The sequence below is a fragment of the Periplaneta americana genome, chromosome 8 (genome assembly GCF_040183065.1).
Source record: "Periplaneta americana isolate PAMFEO1 chromosome 8, P.americana_PAMFEO1_priV1, whole genome shotgun sequence".
Lineage (NCBI taxonomy): Eukaryota > Metazoa > Arthropoda > Insecta > Blattodea > Blattidae > Periplaneta > Periplaneta americana.
Window position 1 is genome coordinate 131413483 of NC_091124.1, and position 17315 is coordinate 131430797.

General features: G+C 35.8%; 1 long non-coding RNA gene across 4 annotated transcripts; it reads left to right on the forward strand.

Moving 5' to 3' along the window:
- The first annotated feature begins 10125 nt into the window (after window positions 1-10125).
- LOC138705050 (uncharacterized) lies at window positions 10126-16493 on the forward strand. 4 transcript variants are annotated; one of them, XR_011333561.1, is made up of 4 exons: window positions 10126-10616; window positions 12297-12414; window positions 12872-13001; window positions 14088-16493. It is a non-coding gene; the product is annotated as an uncharacterized lncRNA (long non-coding RNA). The 4 variants fall into 4 exon arrangements; XR_011333560.1 differs by lacking the exon at window positions 10126-10616 and adding an exon at window positions 11874-12017; XR_011333562.1 differs by lacking the exon at window positions 10126-10616 and adding an exon at window positions 11882-12057.
- Window positions 16494-17315: the final 822 nt, after the last annotated feature.

Consider the following 17315-nt stretch of genomic DNA (forward strand, 5'->3'; position numbering starts at 1 on the left):
ACAGTAGAAGATCAGGAGGAACTCTGAAGTACTCACTTCTACACCTATGAAGAAAACGTTTGAGGCTAAAAAACAGAAGAAACTGTCGCAGAAAAAAGAAAATAAATACGATCCTAAAAGGTCTGCTGCGAAGAGATCTGATGCAAAGAAAAAACTCCCAAAGAAGTTGTTTGAATCTTCATCAGAGGATAATGAACTGAGAGTGACAGAAAGAAGTGCTCTCTGTGCAATGATTATGGTATCAAGCTGCTGAAAGTGGGTATCTGCAGAATGTATTCGTTGTGATAGTGCCAAGGGGTATGAATGTGACTACTATCTTAACATGACTGATTAAATTCCGTTCAGAGACCAAAGAAACACTTTTAACTATATCTGTAACAGAAAAAATATAAGACTGTGTTTCATGTAACTTCCTTAAGGCGGATTTGTAGCTAACAAAATATTGTATGCAGTTATTTTGCTTTTTTTTTAATATAATTTCTAACTGTTTTGAAGAAAGACAGATATAAACATAAGATTTTTAATTTACATGTTCATTATAACATCGTTTTTGTGTAATTCCATTCATTGGTACACACATTGTAACGTAGAAAATATTAAATAAATCATATAATAGGTTGTTCCCTTTAAATTCAATTGTAAATTTCATGACCGTTATTACCTTCATGTGCTGGGAATGCCGGTCAATGCAGTGGTCTTTAATTAAGAAATTTATATAAAAATTAGCAACTGTTTATAAACTGTAAATAGATGCAGTTGAAAGTGGATAGTTCAACAGTTCTAATGCCTTCACTAAAATTCAAACTGGATTATTAGTTGTCTGATACAGCCACATTTTGCTTAGGTGACCTCCATTGCCTGCTTCTCCCCTACACCAGAATGAACGTAATTAATTCGTCTCCTGTCTTTAACTAATGTTCATTGTTGACTCTTCTCTAAAGTTTTTTTTATTGCTACCTTTAGGTCCATGCAGTAAGATTTAAAAGGACGAGTTTATTGCCTGGAATCTCTATTTAAATCCCCACACGCAGACAGTGAGTTAGTGGTGTGTGGTAAGTGGCATTTAAAAGCAGGTGGAGGTCGTTTGCAATAAACATGGGTCTTTTATTACAAACTGTGATATTATACTCATAATTTAGTTACATTTTGAACTGTATGGTAGGCTTCGAAAGACTCCAGTACAAAACATTGTTTGCACTCCCACGTTATTTCGCTTGTTTCTTGTGAGATTTAAAAACTTTGCAGATTATCGCTGGTTTCTTTTTCTATGGGTGATAGGTATATGACGGGAAGGGGGGGGGGGAAATGAGCCCAACAGTTTGCTTGTAACATTGTCGTCGTAACAGCAGCATCCCTTCCACTAACATTGCAGCTAGGCAAGGTTAAACCTCAATAAAATGTCTGCTTTCAGGTCTAGTCGATTTGTGAAGATCCTTTCCTGCCTGGGTTTGCTTCCCTTCACGGTCTTACATGCAATTACGTAGACATTGACAAGCTGAAAAGGACCAGTACCATAAATATTGTATTGAAGGAAACATTTCTGCAGTCTTTTTTACGTATTTTGCCATAATGAGGAAGGGATATAAGACTTCATTCCGACGCTGACCTGACGGCGAACCCACAACATAATGTTATTGTACTCTATTACGCCCTTCAGTTTCACCACAGTTTCTTCCCCTTCATTGTTACCATTTTTTCCTTTATGTTGACCATGTGAATCTTGTGCTTCGTAGACAGACCTTTTCTGTCATGTCACTTTACTGCCAATAACTCTTACAAGACCTCGATTCTCACTCCCTTTCTTAAACTTTGTCGATTCCACTTGGGATGCAGGACAACTTCAATGCACTTCTATTTAAACAGTTACGAATTTTAGAAAACCTTTCGCGTATATTTAGAGCAAAATAACTCCTCTTCTTCAAAAAAGGTCGTTTTACAACATACAACAAAACTCTAAATAGACAGCTTCAAAAAACTAAATATGACAGCTTGAATGAAAACTGTAAATAAAAGTCGCAGGGTCTCCGAGACGTCATGTCTAGACGGCTACGCTTTGGGAGCACATCGCGTTGCTGACCAGACTTCAGTAGACAAGGGTTAGTTAATACAGCTTCTGGAAATAAGTGAAAGATTTAATATTTTTTAAGAATTTACACGAAAGGGCTAATAGAGTATTAGCTGCATTCATTACAACATTTTAAGCACTACGCATGTTATAAAATCATGGAAGAAGGTGTGCCAGTTGGGGAGCACTCTACAGGAACTCGAAAACGTCGGAAGAGTGGAACATCGAAACGAAAGAGGGAACAAGAAAACAGGTGAGTCTATTATACTTTTCTACATACAGTTTTACATATGAGTTTATGAGTTAGAATTGACTCCTTAATTCACCCGTTATGATAATGTGATAATTAATCACGCAATAATTGATGCAATATTGTTTAAGTTTGTTGCATAGTCCATCACCTAATATAATCATAATTTTGAAATTTTTAGATATACCGACAAGGATCCTGACATGCTTCAGTTCAAGCCTCCCTGTAACCATAAGGAAGGAAGATACAGATGCTGCAGCATCCCAGCGTTCTACCTAGTTCAGCAAAGAAAAAGAGTCCTTAATCATCATGATAAATTGCAGCAAGATAGACTTCTGGGATCCATGATGTCTGTGTCCGTTCCGAAACGACGTCGTCCAAGGAAGGATGGTGAAAAATTAAACTCTATGTTCATCAGGTATCAAGTTAGAGTTCATGATGAAACACTTCCAATATGCTGTAAGTTTTTTAGAACTTTATTCAGTATTGGGCAAAGCAGAGCTAACAGTATTGCTAAGTCAGTAATGTCGTGTAAACCCATCACTGAGAGGAGAGGGGGTGACTGCAAAAGCAAGTTGTATGCAGAAAAAAAAACAGGCTGTAATCAATTTTCTTTCTAAACTCAGAGCTAGAGAAAGCCATTATTCAAGGGGGGAAAGTAAGAGACTTTACCTTGCTTCGGAACTGAACATAAATAGATTGCATAAAATGTACAATGCTGAAGTTCCACACTCTTTAAAGGTGAAAAAATGTTTTTTATAACATTTTTTCTACGAATTTCAACTTGGGGTTTGGGGATCCTGCAACGGACATTTGTAGCTTTTGCATCAGGACGAAATTCCAAATTGAATGTGCTGATACTCCAGAAAAGAAGTTGGAACTACAAGCTGAGTTAACTGCTCATAAATTGAGAGCAAAAAAATTTCACAAAATTATGAAGAAAGATCCTCAGAATAGTATGTCCTTATGTTTTGACCTTCAACAAGTGCAGCCATTACCAAAGTCTAAAAAATAATTATTTGTCTAATAGGCCTATATTCACTTATCTCAAATTATTTTCACATTCAGGTAGCTATCAACTGAAAGTATCAGGGGTACCAGCCACAACTTCCTACAATGACCTTATGACATAGAAAATAAAGTTGAAGTTTCCTTTTCTTAGGGAAGGGGCATTTTTAGTTGTCAAATATGTAAAATCAATAATTATCATCCCACTTCATAATTATTTGGACACTAGCATAATCACCCTAAATGAGTTGCGCCAATATCAACTATTAATGATTTCAATGTCTATAGTAGCAATGACACAAAATTGTTGTCCCCTACGTAACAAAAAAACACGCACGCACACGCACACACACACACACACAACTATAAAAGTTAAAATAACAAGAAAAAGAATAACTCTATCAATATGAAAAGGATAGAGCTGAAAACTACATTAATTGGGCTTTAAAATGATTACATATAAGGTTCGTTCCAACAAGCGGATCATGGATCAGTTCATGTACGGTTCCTGTACCATATTATGCGCATGCTCTAGTTGAGCATCTGCTATGGGATTGAAACTGGACTGGACGCTGTTGGAACGCTTTCGCGGATCGTTATGTACTAAATCCAGAGATGCTATAACTGTGATCATCTTTGCTAAGAACGGGATGCTTAATTATTATCGTTTCGCAGCTAATTCTAATTGCAGAAAATAGAATTTCGATCATTTTCTATAAAAAGATGACAAAAAATATGGAAGGCAAGAATTCCGTTAATTCAATGTCGTGTACTGGGGGACTCTCATCTAAAAATAGTTCTTTTTTATTAATAATGTATTTACGTTATTTATTATACTTTTAATCAAAGCTGCATGCTGAAATTGTAATTAACTGTTTCAATACCCAAATAATTTCCATTCCCTTTCTTTTTGGCGAAAATTTAAATTAAATCTCTAGTTCTATTATTCGTCTGTACTGTCACTTTTCATCTTTAACCTCACTGATGTGAACAGTCGATCATGTCTTTCTTCAGTATTCAGGAGACGTTGGTGAGCTTATGAGCATGCGCATCTTACGTACTCTCCCGTACATGCCTCAATCCACGGACTATTTCTGACCGTTCCGAACCCATGTCAAAAGCTTGTTGGAATGCCCGACTGCAGTACATGTTTCCGGTTCAGGACTGGTTCAGATTGTGTTGGAACGCTTTTTCTGTACTGCGCATGCTCACGATGGTTACGGACGGTTCCTGACTGCTGTTGGAACGAACCTATAATTTGATTCAGTTTTTATTTTCAGCATGTAGTGATCACTTAGGCTGGGTGCACACAGAATCAGACGCGGTGCGGCATGACGCGACATTTTGTCTCATGGTACTTTTCTCCTATTGATTTCTTATTATGTGGTGCACACAGAATCAGACATGGCGCGACGGTCGCGAGCAGGCACGAGGAGACATGGAGAGACAACATCAAATGATTGCTAGAAGTTTGTCGCAAGGCGACTGTCTGATAGCTGCAGTGTACTGTGCATGCATTAGTAGTGGCTATGATTTCACGCTTTCAGTATCTACAAATGCAATATTGTCGTGTAGTGCACATTATTCATAATGGAGCTCGAAGCGAATAAATTAGTTGTTTTAGTACAGGAAATATACGTTCTACAAAATCTTTGAAACAATATCACGACAATAATGTGGTTTATAAAAATATGTGAGTTATTGCAAATGAGATGATAGCACCAGAGAATAATAATATTGATGATAATAATAATAATAATAATTTGTAATAGGCCTACTTCTTTGCTCTATACTATCACTCATTGATTTAATATACTATTTTTATTTATTGTGAATCGTGAAGTAGTCATAAACATACAAAATGACGTTTGTGCACTTCATTTAGCAGTATTTAATTTTAAGATTTGTTCAATCCTATAGATTTTTAGGCGTATTAGGCATCCGTAAGAAATAATAACCAAATATAATAGAATTTCTCATATAGACAGTCTTCTTTCATTGACGCCATTTTCTAGCCTAGGCCAGTTTTTTTAAACCCACACAGCCAGTAAATCAGTTGTCGCAAGCAGACTACGTTAAGCCGTCGCGAGGCGTTGTGGGAAAATTTTAGAACATGGATTGCACCTACCAAATTATGTCTTAAAATACTAAAAAGAGTAGATTTGTCTGCGTTTGTCGAATGCGCATCATTATATTTACGAAAAGGCACTTTTCAGTGCCAATAATTTATTTTGTGTGCACAAGGTTGGAATTTTGAAGTAAGAGGGAAAGGGTGCAATCCATGTTCTGGAGTTTATCCGATCCAAGACTCAGTCGCTGTTTTTCCAGATCAATAAGAGATCGACGACACGATATATGACGTCATGCACAATGACAATACTTCAAAATATGATAACCCCGCTACCACAGCATTTCTTTCTCCCAACTTTTACCATTTCACTGCTCTCCATTCCTCACATATTTTCCTCTATTTCTCTCTTCCCTCCTTTACTTACTTCATTCTACGAACTACAGTAGGCTATTTTATATTAAAGGTGACGGTTACTTATGTCCCAGGCACTAGAGAAAATTGTTAAAATACCTTGAAAATGCGTAGGATTTATATGGAGTCGTAGAAATTGGACGTAATTACTGGGAGAGCTATAGGGAAGGAATTAGCATATGAATGACATCGTGCACTGTTGTGTCATGGCTGTGTTGTTTGTAATGTGCACAACGTAAAAAAAAATATGTTAATGGCTTATGAATGAACATGTCAACAGAGCAGTTATTAGTACTGATTCAAGAAATAAATTGGGTGAAACGAGCGTTGAGTAACTTCCGCCGAATTTGGAATAGACACCGACTGACTCAAAACCAATTCACACGGGAACAGTTTACAGGAGTCAAGTGCCTGAAGCTTGTCCACATTCCTTCGACTTTTCCCGTGTGACATGGTCGAGACGGTCAAGTTTTGACTTCGTGGTCCAGCAGAATTTAAGGCCGTGTCTCAAAGCTACATTTTCAGTTGAAGTGAACTAGATTGTTGACTAAATAGCCGGATGTGACGTCAGAAGTTATGATCTAAAGCTACATAGTGCACAGCAATCAAGTCCGTAGTAGCTAGTAGACGAAAATGCTTGCTTGATTGTTGCCTTGTTCACTAAACAAACATGGATACCTTATCAGCAATTGGTATTATGAAATCTGAAAATGCTTTGGAAGTGAAATAATATATATATATATATAATGTAGAATAACACGTTAACTTTGAACACTGACATTGTTAGTACCTCCTGTGCAATGTTTTAAACATTATTGTAATATATTAATCCCTTATCTTTTCCATATAACTCGTAATGAAACTGCATTAGGACACTGCCTTCTTAATTCCGTGCTGCACCGTGATGTCATGGTTTTTAGAAAAACAGTCTATGAAGAAGGCCATGTTTCAAGCATACATTTCCAAAGCTTCCTAGTGTGTAGTTTACAAGTCACCTAGCTGCTAGTCACTAGTGTGTAGTTTGGACTTGAGCTTTAAGACACGGCCTGAGTTGTGTCCACTTTCCCGTCACGTGATCAATTTCACTACTCCACTTTCCACGTGTGAATCAGCGTCCAAATCTCCATACTGTCGTCTCGCTCAAAGAAAAGAGAGCATAAACAGTTTCACCTTTTGAAAAGAATATTTGTCATCAACCAAAATACAATAGGTTTATGGCGTTACTATGAAATAGCGGTGATATGCTGATATTAAATCAAATACCTATCTAGGCCTACTAAAGGCCTATTCGTTTAACTATTCATCAAAGAAAATAATCACCCAATAAAACCACAATTGAACCCCACGCCCGCACGTCTAACGCTGAATAATGCTATTAAACCCCGCATTTCAGCAATATTTCAGTGTGAAATGTATTCATGCTTCAAGGAAGAAAATAGTCCTCGTGGTTATACCATACCGTTACAAATATAAACAAATCTGTACAACATCGCCATGTAAATTCCCAATATTTTATACTCACCATGATCTCGATCCCTGGCCGTATTTTCTGGGATGTGAATACCAAATATTCTGGAAACCCATCACAAGGAAATTTGTATACACGTGTACGTACGCCTCTCGTTAATACACACACATCAACATTCGACGTTAAAGAAATTTACAGGAAGTAAGTTTCAGGAAGTTAAAATTAACCTAGGTACCAACATGACACATCTATATCCATATGACATTATACCAACGAGTTAGAAAGAGAAGACTATAGAGTGGTCATGTTGTCCTGTACAGCGCTCTTTGCGGTGCCACCGCGAAACAAGGCAGATCTGAGATAAGCGCCCACCTTTGTAAAAATTCGTCTGCTTACAATGTTATATAACGGAGGTAAGAAGTACAAAACAACGAAGAAAAAACATGCCTGTTGTGTGTGTGCTGCATATAACTGCAATGTCAAAAGGAAAAAGACAACTGATATATCATATTTCATGTAAATTTTATGAAGTTAAGTCCATAGTTTTGTTAATTAGCAGCATTATTTTTTCATGCATTAATGTGTAACAACGCCCGGCATAAACAAAATAAATGATTCACTGGTAATGTACTTAAACTAAATACGGATAAAACCAATACAATTCCGTTTCAGACCCAGTGAAAAACAAATAGCAATACAATATTAAAACTGTATTTCGACACCGGCATCCTTCCTGCTCCTTCTGTCCTTCCTGCTTATACAAGAAGACGATGAGCTGTAGCTTATAAGAAGTAGGCCTATTTCGAAGACAAACGATTAATCAAATAATAATAATCAAATTAATCAAATAATTAATCAAATAAATGGTTCACTAGTAATAAAGTTAAACTAAATACGGATGAAACCGCTACAATTCCGTTTCAAACCTAGTAGAGCAATCAAATATTAAAATTGTATTTCGACACTCGCATCCAAAATAACGCAAAACTCTGGGGTAGGTCGTATTGTTGTTAGTATTTTGACTGGAAGGACATGAAAGAACATAATTGAGCACCCACGTGCAATAATGGGGTAAGTATGAATATATTTCGTAACTACTTACCCCATTATTGTACGTGGGTGCTCAATTATACACTAATAATTATCTGTGGTGCCACAGCCCTTGAAAGGCTCAGACAGACCAGCCGGCTGTTGGCCTCACGTTCACATGTCGATAATAATTATACTTTACTGTAACAAAAAAAAACTGAAAGCTTGGAGGTAAAGGTTGTTTACTACAGATAGGGCCTACTTTCATTATATATATTTTTTTTATTTTATTGGATTATTTTACGACGCTGTATCAACATCTAGGTTATTTAGCGTCTGAATGAGATGAAGGTGATAATGCCGGTGAAATGAGTCAGGGGTCCAGCACCGAAAGTTACCCAACATTTGCTCGTATTGGGTTGAGGGAAAACCCCGGAAAAAACATCAACCAGGTAACTTGCCCCGACCGGGATTCGAACCCGGGCCACCTGGTTTCGCAGCCAGACGCGCTGACCGTTACTCCACAGGTGTGGACTATATATATATATATATATATATATATATATATATATGGTATAGTAAATAGTTTTGCAACATGTAGAGACTGGGAAAACAATTTAATAAAATCATCCGAATCATACTCGTTCATTTTATAGGCAATCTTGCCGGTCGCATTTAAAAGAACCTAGGAATATTAACATTTTCTTCAGTATATTTGCTAGGACTTCTTGTCATACTATTAGGTAGACCATTTACAAAAAACAGTTATGGCGGAATCCTTACCTTATTTCCTTCTCCCACACTCGCTGTGCGAACCCCTCCGTGCATTCCCCTCCGTCGATCACCAATCAGAGTCTGTTTCTGAACTCAGGTCGGCAGCACTAGACCCGCTACTATCGTCACTCCCATTGGATAACGATATGATTACGCTGTCTACTGCTGCATCAACCGTACACTCCTGGTCAAGATATTTGTCTTCTATTTTCCTCACATGCTCACAACATTTCCTCCATTTTTCGGACGGATATTCATTCATAAGTTTTACGACTAAACTTTTTTTCTCGCCTAAGGATGTGCCAATACTCTGGCTAGCTACTTGACCTTTTATGTCACCCCAAACCAGCTCGATCTAATTTAAGTCGGGATGATATGGGGGAAGCCGAAGGGGTATGTGACCATATTTCATGATGAGTTCATCAACTACGTATCTTCGTTGGTGATGAACTCCTTTCACTATCTGAAGAAGCTGGGATCTCGTGTCTGACTCAATGAAGTCAATTTCATGTTTCCTCAGCCACTCCACTATTTTGTGCCGAGGAGTTGCTGTGGTAGGCCTCTTATCTATCTCCACATTGTGATATTTAGCGTTATCCATCACAATAACGCTAGGAGATTCTAATTTAGGGAGGAGTTCATTTTCCATTCATCTACAATAATTTTCCGCGTTCATGGAGGTATGATAATCGCCATGTTTTTGTCCACTTTTGAACACCAACAATGCACCTTCCACGAATCCATCTTCCCCTCCTCCATGTAGCACTACTAGTCTTTCCCCTTTTCCTATTTTCGTTAGAATGCCTAATTCCTCCTCTGCCTGCCAGCATGATTTTACAGAGTGTGATTCTTGAATGTAGGTTTCGTCTACATAAACAATATATTTGCCTTCCCTCCTATGTTTTCTTATTTCTTTCAAATAACGTGTACTCCACACTGCAATATCTGGTCTTTCTACCAATATTTTTCTATTATTTTGGCACTTTTTCCATTTGAAACCAATTTTCTTTAATGTCTGACGTAGAAATTCTCGTCCACAGTCAATAACAGGGGGGTTTAACTCAAATGATAGATGTTGGATGCTCATAGATGTTCCATAGTTTGCCGCATGTGGTCAGGACAGCGCTGGCTGTATTTCGATCACAGAGTTTGTAAAATTAGCAGTACAAAACTCTTTGGTTTCGAAAGTTCTTTGGTTATAAGTTTTGCCAATATGACAGTTTTAAACAGATATTAATATCCATTATTTACAGAATGTGTCAGTTTTATAATATTCGGATTATTATTGCTATTACAATATAGCTAATTTGCATTTTCATTCGAGGACAAAGTAGCCATATTAGTGTACTGTGTATGACCTATTAACCTCATTTGTTCAGTTGATCAATTGTTGGATGTTGGCATTCCTATTCTGTTTAAATCTTGTGTAAATTATGGAATGGACGAACATGGCTGCTTAAGGAAGAAATTTGAACAGATCGAGTTAATTGAGAAGTTACTGGTGCTTTCCTGCAACGAGAAATAATTCGCAACGTTAAAGGTAAGAAAGAAATATGGGAACAACTGGATAATACGCACGGCAGACCAATATCGATAGTCGACTCTACTCGCTGGCCACTAGTCACCGGGCCGTACCGAGCCGTATCAAACAAAATATAATCGAAATGGTGGTAGTCAAATTCGCGACTATATTCTTAAATAATTCACTCCATTAGTCAAGTTCAAGGTTTTATGTAGTACAACGGCGGTTTTTTGAATGCATTAAATGAAAATGAAGATGTAATAAGATAATAAACTAGGTTATCACAAGGAAATTAACAGGAAAAAAGATGTGTTTCACGGAATACAATTAAAATGATGGAAAGTAAATTTCCGGTTAATGTTCGCCAAAGCGTAAAGTACGTAATTATGACGGCGTTGCTGTTTTATTTCTGGCCTATAGAAAAATACCTAGCCTTTTACGAAAAAAAAAATTTAAGGACCATGAAATTATTCACCGCTTTCATTATAGGCCTATTATTTTTTAACAATATTACGAATCAAAAACTGTCATATTATATAATTTTAACTACTACATGGACGAACCAAATCAAGCTAACCTAACCTAACCTAACCAAAGCTAACCTAACCTAACCAAAGCTAACCTAACCTAACCTAACCTAACCAAAACTAATCTAACCTAACCAAAGCTAATTTAACCTAACCTAAGCTAACCTAACCAAAGCTAACCTAACCTAACCTAACCAAAGCTAAGCTAACCTAACCAAAACTAATCTAACCTAACCAAAGCTAATTTAACCTAACCTAAGCTAACCTAACCTAACCTAAGCTAAGCTAATCTAAGCTAAGCTAACCTAACATAACATAACATAACATAACATAACCTTCGTAAATGCAAGGCCTGTAACCGGAGCAAGAAGGGATCTCAATCATTTAATCTGCAAGTACACGCAAAAATAAATTCAAGTAAGGATCACGCTCCCACTGCATGAGAGGTCCGCGCATGCGCTACAGCAAAACTGTTTCTGTCCCGAGCCTCTCATCTAAGGCACTCGTCATAATTTACTCGCAATATTTACGCAAATACACATTGTCGCTAACAGTGGTGCTATCTCTCAATAATGTTCAGAACGAAGGAGGTAGACAGAGAGAGAAAAAATTTCTCCCGCCAACTACGCCACACACCAACGTCACGTTCTTATGTTGGTGACATTGTGTATTTACTTAAATTTGGTGCTAAACGTAACGGCACGGTTCAAAGTGACCGTGCTAATTCTCCAGTATAGCGGAAATATGTTTGAGATTACATGTACACGGTTCAACTTTTCTTTCAACTTCACACATTCAAGCAATGCCTGCAAGATTGGTATTTAATAATAACGGAAGTGCACACAATGTGCAGGCTAATATATTATTTTAGCTTTCGCTGCTGCAGAACTTGGTCAGTGAAACTATAATCGGTTTTTACACTCCATCACATGGTATTTTAATATTAATATGGCGTACCTTGTAGATAGAAAATCTTCATGTACCTATCTTATTTCAACATGCGCTTTAAACTTGATTCTTTCAATATTCTTCCCAGACTGCGTGCGTACGAGCATGAAAAATTGAACCGTGTAGATGCAGCTTAACTGCACCGTCATGTTTTCTAATTTAAACTGAATTCTTCCATCATATCTTAAACGTTTATTAAACTGAGATCTGTAATTGTTTTCAGGGATAAACTTCAGAACGCGATTACCTTCCTTCTACCACTACCAAATGATGAACTGACTTCTGTGTTGAATTACAACAGTGTATTAGGCCTAACTGCAATTACGCCAAGAGCTTTAAAGGTAAGCTAACAGAGTTAATATACACTTTGGGTATGAACGAACATCTTATTTTTGTATATAGCTAAGTTAAGTTGGTCAGACATCTTAAAATTCGTGGGACAGAATCTGATATGACTAAATATGTTGTTCCCGGTGTAGTTCTTTACAGTTGCGTTACCAAAGGATGGCGGGATACCTTAGCTTGGTAACGCAATAGTAAAGAAGTGTTGTTCCTGAAAAGATATATTTTAGAAATTTGACTTTACAGTTAACAGTAGTACCTTTACTGGAATAATTTTGATAAAATAAAAAGAGTTAAATTGCCGGAGATATTTATTTTTATAGACTCGTGGATAGAATTCTTCCAGGAATATTTCACAAACGTTGATTATACTGCAATCCTTCAATTGTTCTATGAAATGTAGTGTTATTAATGCATTATACTGTATGATACTAGGCTACTGCTGGTTTGTTTCAGTTAATAGAAAGACAAATGGCGGAGTTTTACACTGTGAATGTGCTGCAGTGTACTGTCAGAAATCGGATAGTAATGAAAAGACCTGGTTATTCCTGTTTCCTGCGCCAAGTAATGCAGCACAGCTTAAAAGGTAAGCAATGCCGTTAGCATAAGCTCAATGCAAAGATGCCCTTATATATCATCAGTAAATAGTCAGGGTTGGTAAACTGTAGTGGTTTTTAAATTTAAGTGGGAATTATTTGTCAAATTCATATTAATTTATTAAAATGAGTTTTTGCCTTCTTTTGTAATTCATTTAAACTTAATTTGTGCATTAGTTCCTACATAATTGTGTATTTTGTTAATGTGTTATTTTAAGTAATTAACAACATCGCTTCAAAAATAATTTACTATGTTTACACATAGGCCTCATTATTAATACATGAAGAGTTACAGCACTAATAACCTGCACTTAATGATAATAATAATTAGCTTAGACTTAGGCAAGATATTATGCTCAGTTTAATATTCATTATAAAAGAATTCAACTATTTAGGGAGATTAATATTTACAAATAATTTTATCAGAAGAGCTTAGCATTGTGTGTTTTCAGAATAAATACGTAGTCCATTTGGCATTGTGCAACTTTTACTTTGAATATTGTTATGAGCTACAACTATTCATTTCAATCCTCAACATCATACTGTGCTTTAATTAGGTGGTGATTCCGAAAGTAGGCTCTACTTGACTACCTGTACCATGTGTTCTGTTGCTCCTTAATTACGAGTTGGGAAAAGACATATGAGAAGCAAACTTTCAAAACCTGTCCATTTCTTCAGAAAATGCTAGAATTATATGTCTGTAATAAACAAAGATTTTTCTGTGGTGAAATTTTATATGAATTCATAGGAAGAAAAATATATTTCACCATAGAAAATATTTTGTTCATTGCAGAGATGCAAGTTTGCTACTCATATATATTGCTAATAGTTTTAAGAAGCAGCAGAACAGTCATATGTAAAAACGTTTATATATTTTTTTTCAGGAAGTTAATGTCTCATCTTAATCATGTTAGGTGCATTTAATTTTAATCTGTGATTTAAGTAGTAACAATTATTTGATGTATATAAAAAGAAAATTATTTTATTTACATCATGATTAAATCATTAATTTAAATTAATACCAACCCTGGTTTGTGTATTTTTTTAAGATAATAATAGAATTTTGATTGTAACAGGTACCACATGTGGGCTGCTGTGGCAGAAAATCCTCATCCTTACAGAAGGGCCTATATATGTGCAAGCCATTTTCGCAGTAATCAGTATAACGGTGACTTCAGATATAACTTACAAAGAGGGGCCATTCCATCAAGGGATGCTTGGTATCCCACTCAAGAACTACGACCCACTTCATCACCAGCCTACTTACATTAACCTTTTTCACCACCTAACATAATTGCTTCATTCATTGCACTTCACTGTGGCATCAATTTGAACCTGTATTCTCTTTCATTGAGTGCTTCATTCATTGTCTTTTTAACAAAATTGTGTTTAATTTTGTTGACAAGTGTATGGTAATGGACTTCATTTATTATTATTATTATTATTATTATTATTATTATTATTATTATTATTATTATTATTATTATTATTAAAGGTAAAAGGCGAAGGTATCCCCGTAACATGCCAAGAAGGCATTTGGGGAGCATGGAGGTAGATCCCCATGCTTTCCATGACCTCGGTACTAGAATAAATTATTATTATTATTATTATTATTATTATTATTATTATCATTGTTATCTCATTTCGTTTAATGAGTTGATTTCTTCAGTTAATTGAAGGAAAATAAGGGGAATTCATTCATTCATCTGAAAAAAAAAAGTAGAGTACTTGACTTCTACATTATAAGCAATATAATTTTTGTAATATATAGGGCAATGATAAATCTAACTATCTTTAAGACCCTAAGTTAACATTACATAGTAATATAAATACAAATAATAATTACTAGTACAATGAGCATTTCAGTTGTGTCATCTATAGGGCATAGGAGGGAGTCCAGTGGCAGCGATACGAATCTGCAGCTTCTGCAACTGGTGAGATTTGGGTGCATTATTTAGAATTTTTAGAGAGTAAATATGTTGTTGTTTTCTAATGTCAGGCGTTTGACAATAAAGTCATTTGACTTCTTGCACTACAATATTTTTCAAAGATATCATTACCAGAGTAAATATGTTGATGTTTTCTAATGCCAGGCATTTGACAATAAAGTCATTTGACCTCTTGCACTCCAGTATTTTTCAAAATTATTGTCATGGTCAGCCACTGAAGCACAGATTTTGAGGTATTCCGAATCCATTTCTTAGTTTGAGTAGCACAATGGACAGTTAGGAGACTGATATTTTCCAATTCTATGCAGCAAAATAATCCCCCAATCTGATTCTGGGCGGGACTACTTTAATGGTACAGAAGCAACTAAATTTTTTATAATGGAATGCTTGTCGTATAACATCAGCTAAGAAGAGAGTAAATATGGTACAATATTTTGTCTCATCTCACTTTATAGATCTCTTGGATATGGAACAACAAGTTTTGATGGAGAAATCATTGTAATAAGTGAATGTCTCAGGAATCTTCTGTGCCACATCAATAAATTTAAGAATACAGTTATATCCAAAGCAGCTATTCTATCAATAGTCTCTAAATACATACTTTCATCTCAAACAGCAGAAATAACTAAAATGCTCTCTCAATTAATATCACTCAATAAAAGAATTGTATTCCAGTGGATACCATTCCATTGTGGAATCCTGGGAAACGAGAATGCTGATGCTTTAGCGAAGAAGGGCAGCACTGCTACTTACAGACCTGTTACTAAATCTACGTATTACTCTGTGAAAAGATTTATTAAATCTACATACTTAGACTTCAACAAACAAAATTTGATAACACAAATCTCGAGGGAAAAAATGGAACTCTCTGCATCATAATCCACAGTTAATTCCCGATTTACCACGAAAATCGTCTGTGGCTGCATTTAGATTGACAACAGGCCATGACTGTTTGGCCAAACAAACACCTGCATAGAATTTGAATATATCAGTCCCCTAACTGCCCACTGTGCAACTCAAACCTAGAAATGGATTCGGAACACCTTAAAATCTGTGCTTCAGTGGCTGGCCATGATAATATCTTCGAAAAATATTGGAGTGCAAGAGGTCAAATGACTTTGTCAAACCCCTGGCATTAGAATACAACAACAACATATTTTGAGCAATGGGGCCACAACCAAATCAAACACTCAGTATCAAAGCTCAAAATTAGGAAATGTTGCGAAGTATAGACTTATCTCTAATAAATTGTATTGCACTTTTTCTAATATGTTGAGTGTTTTGAATCAACTATACATCAGAGAATGAAAAATAATTTTTTTACTTGTATTTCTTAATGGTGTTTTTATTAAAAGTCTAAGTTAATTTTATGTCTGTTGTAGACAAATAGTTTTCTTTGTATTCTTTATCAGTGGTGATTATTGATTACTTAGATTTTTAATATCCATATATTAAACTAATGGCAGTTACTTTTAAAAATAGATGTTCAGCTCTGACAGTGTAAAACAAATAAAGTGGTGTTTTATAAATGTTTATGAACGTGCGTTGTACTATATCACAGCAAAACATCTTATGACTATTTTCAAGCTAATGTGAGACATAAAAAAATTAAGAGCGAATTATAATTATATAACTGACCAATAATAACTTCGAAGTCAATATTCCAAAGTCAATCTTTGTTTTTATCTTCCAATACATGATAGATAACATTATTTAAAAATAGTGCTTAAGGTGTTTTGGAGAGAAGTATCCTATCCTATTCGCATCCTGTATCTCAATTACATATTTGATCTAGAAGATGCAAAAACTTTTATTAGTCAAATTTGATAAATTAATTTAATAAAAGGGTTAAATGACTGTGTTAAAAGAGGGAGTGTGTTAATGGTTTTCAGTTTCATGTTCAACCATTATATTTATATTCACATGTTAAAACAAAAATGTGATATAAATATTGTGGTTAAACATGTTATTTAAACTGATAAACCATTACACACTCCATTGGCGATATGAAAAATACCAGTATGTGTTGGTATAATAGGTATCTGCAGTACCGATCGTGCTCTAATGTTGGCATAACGGATACCTGTAATACCGATCGGGCCGTGTAACAAGGGATGTAGTTCCGCATTCTGCCGCTATGTGTAACGAGATGTAGTTCCGATGCTTTGCCGCCAAGTGTCTTGACGTCGCGTCAATAGCGTGTCGAAGGTAATGCATTGAGTTGGGGGTCTTTCTATTTATTTGTCTATGGTCAATAACCTGATCTTCCTTCAAAGCCGTTAACAGTTTTCCAACTGTTGGACATTCTCTTTCCACGGCATAAAATCCACGAATTTTTTGCCTTATGGCATAGAC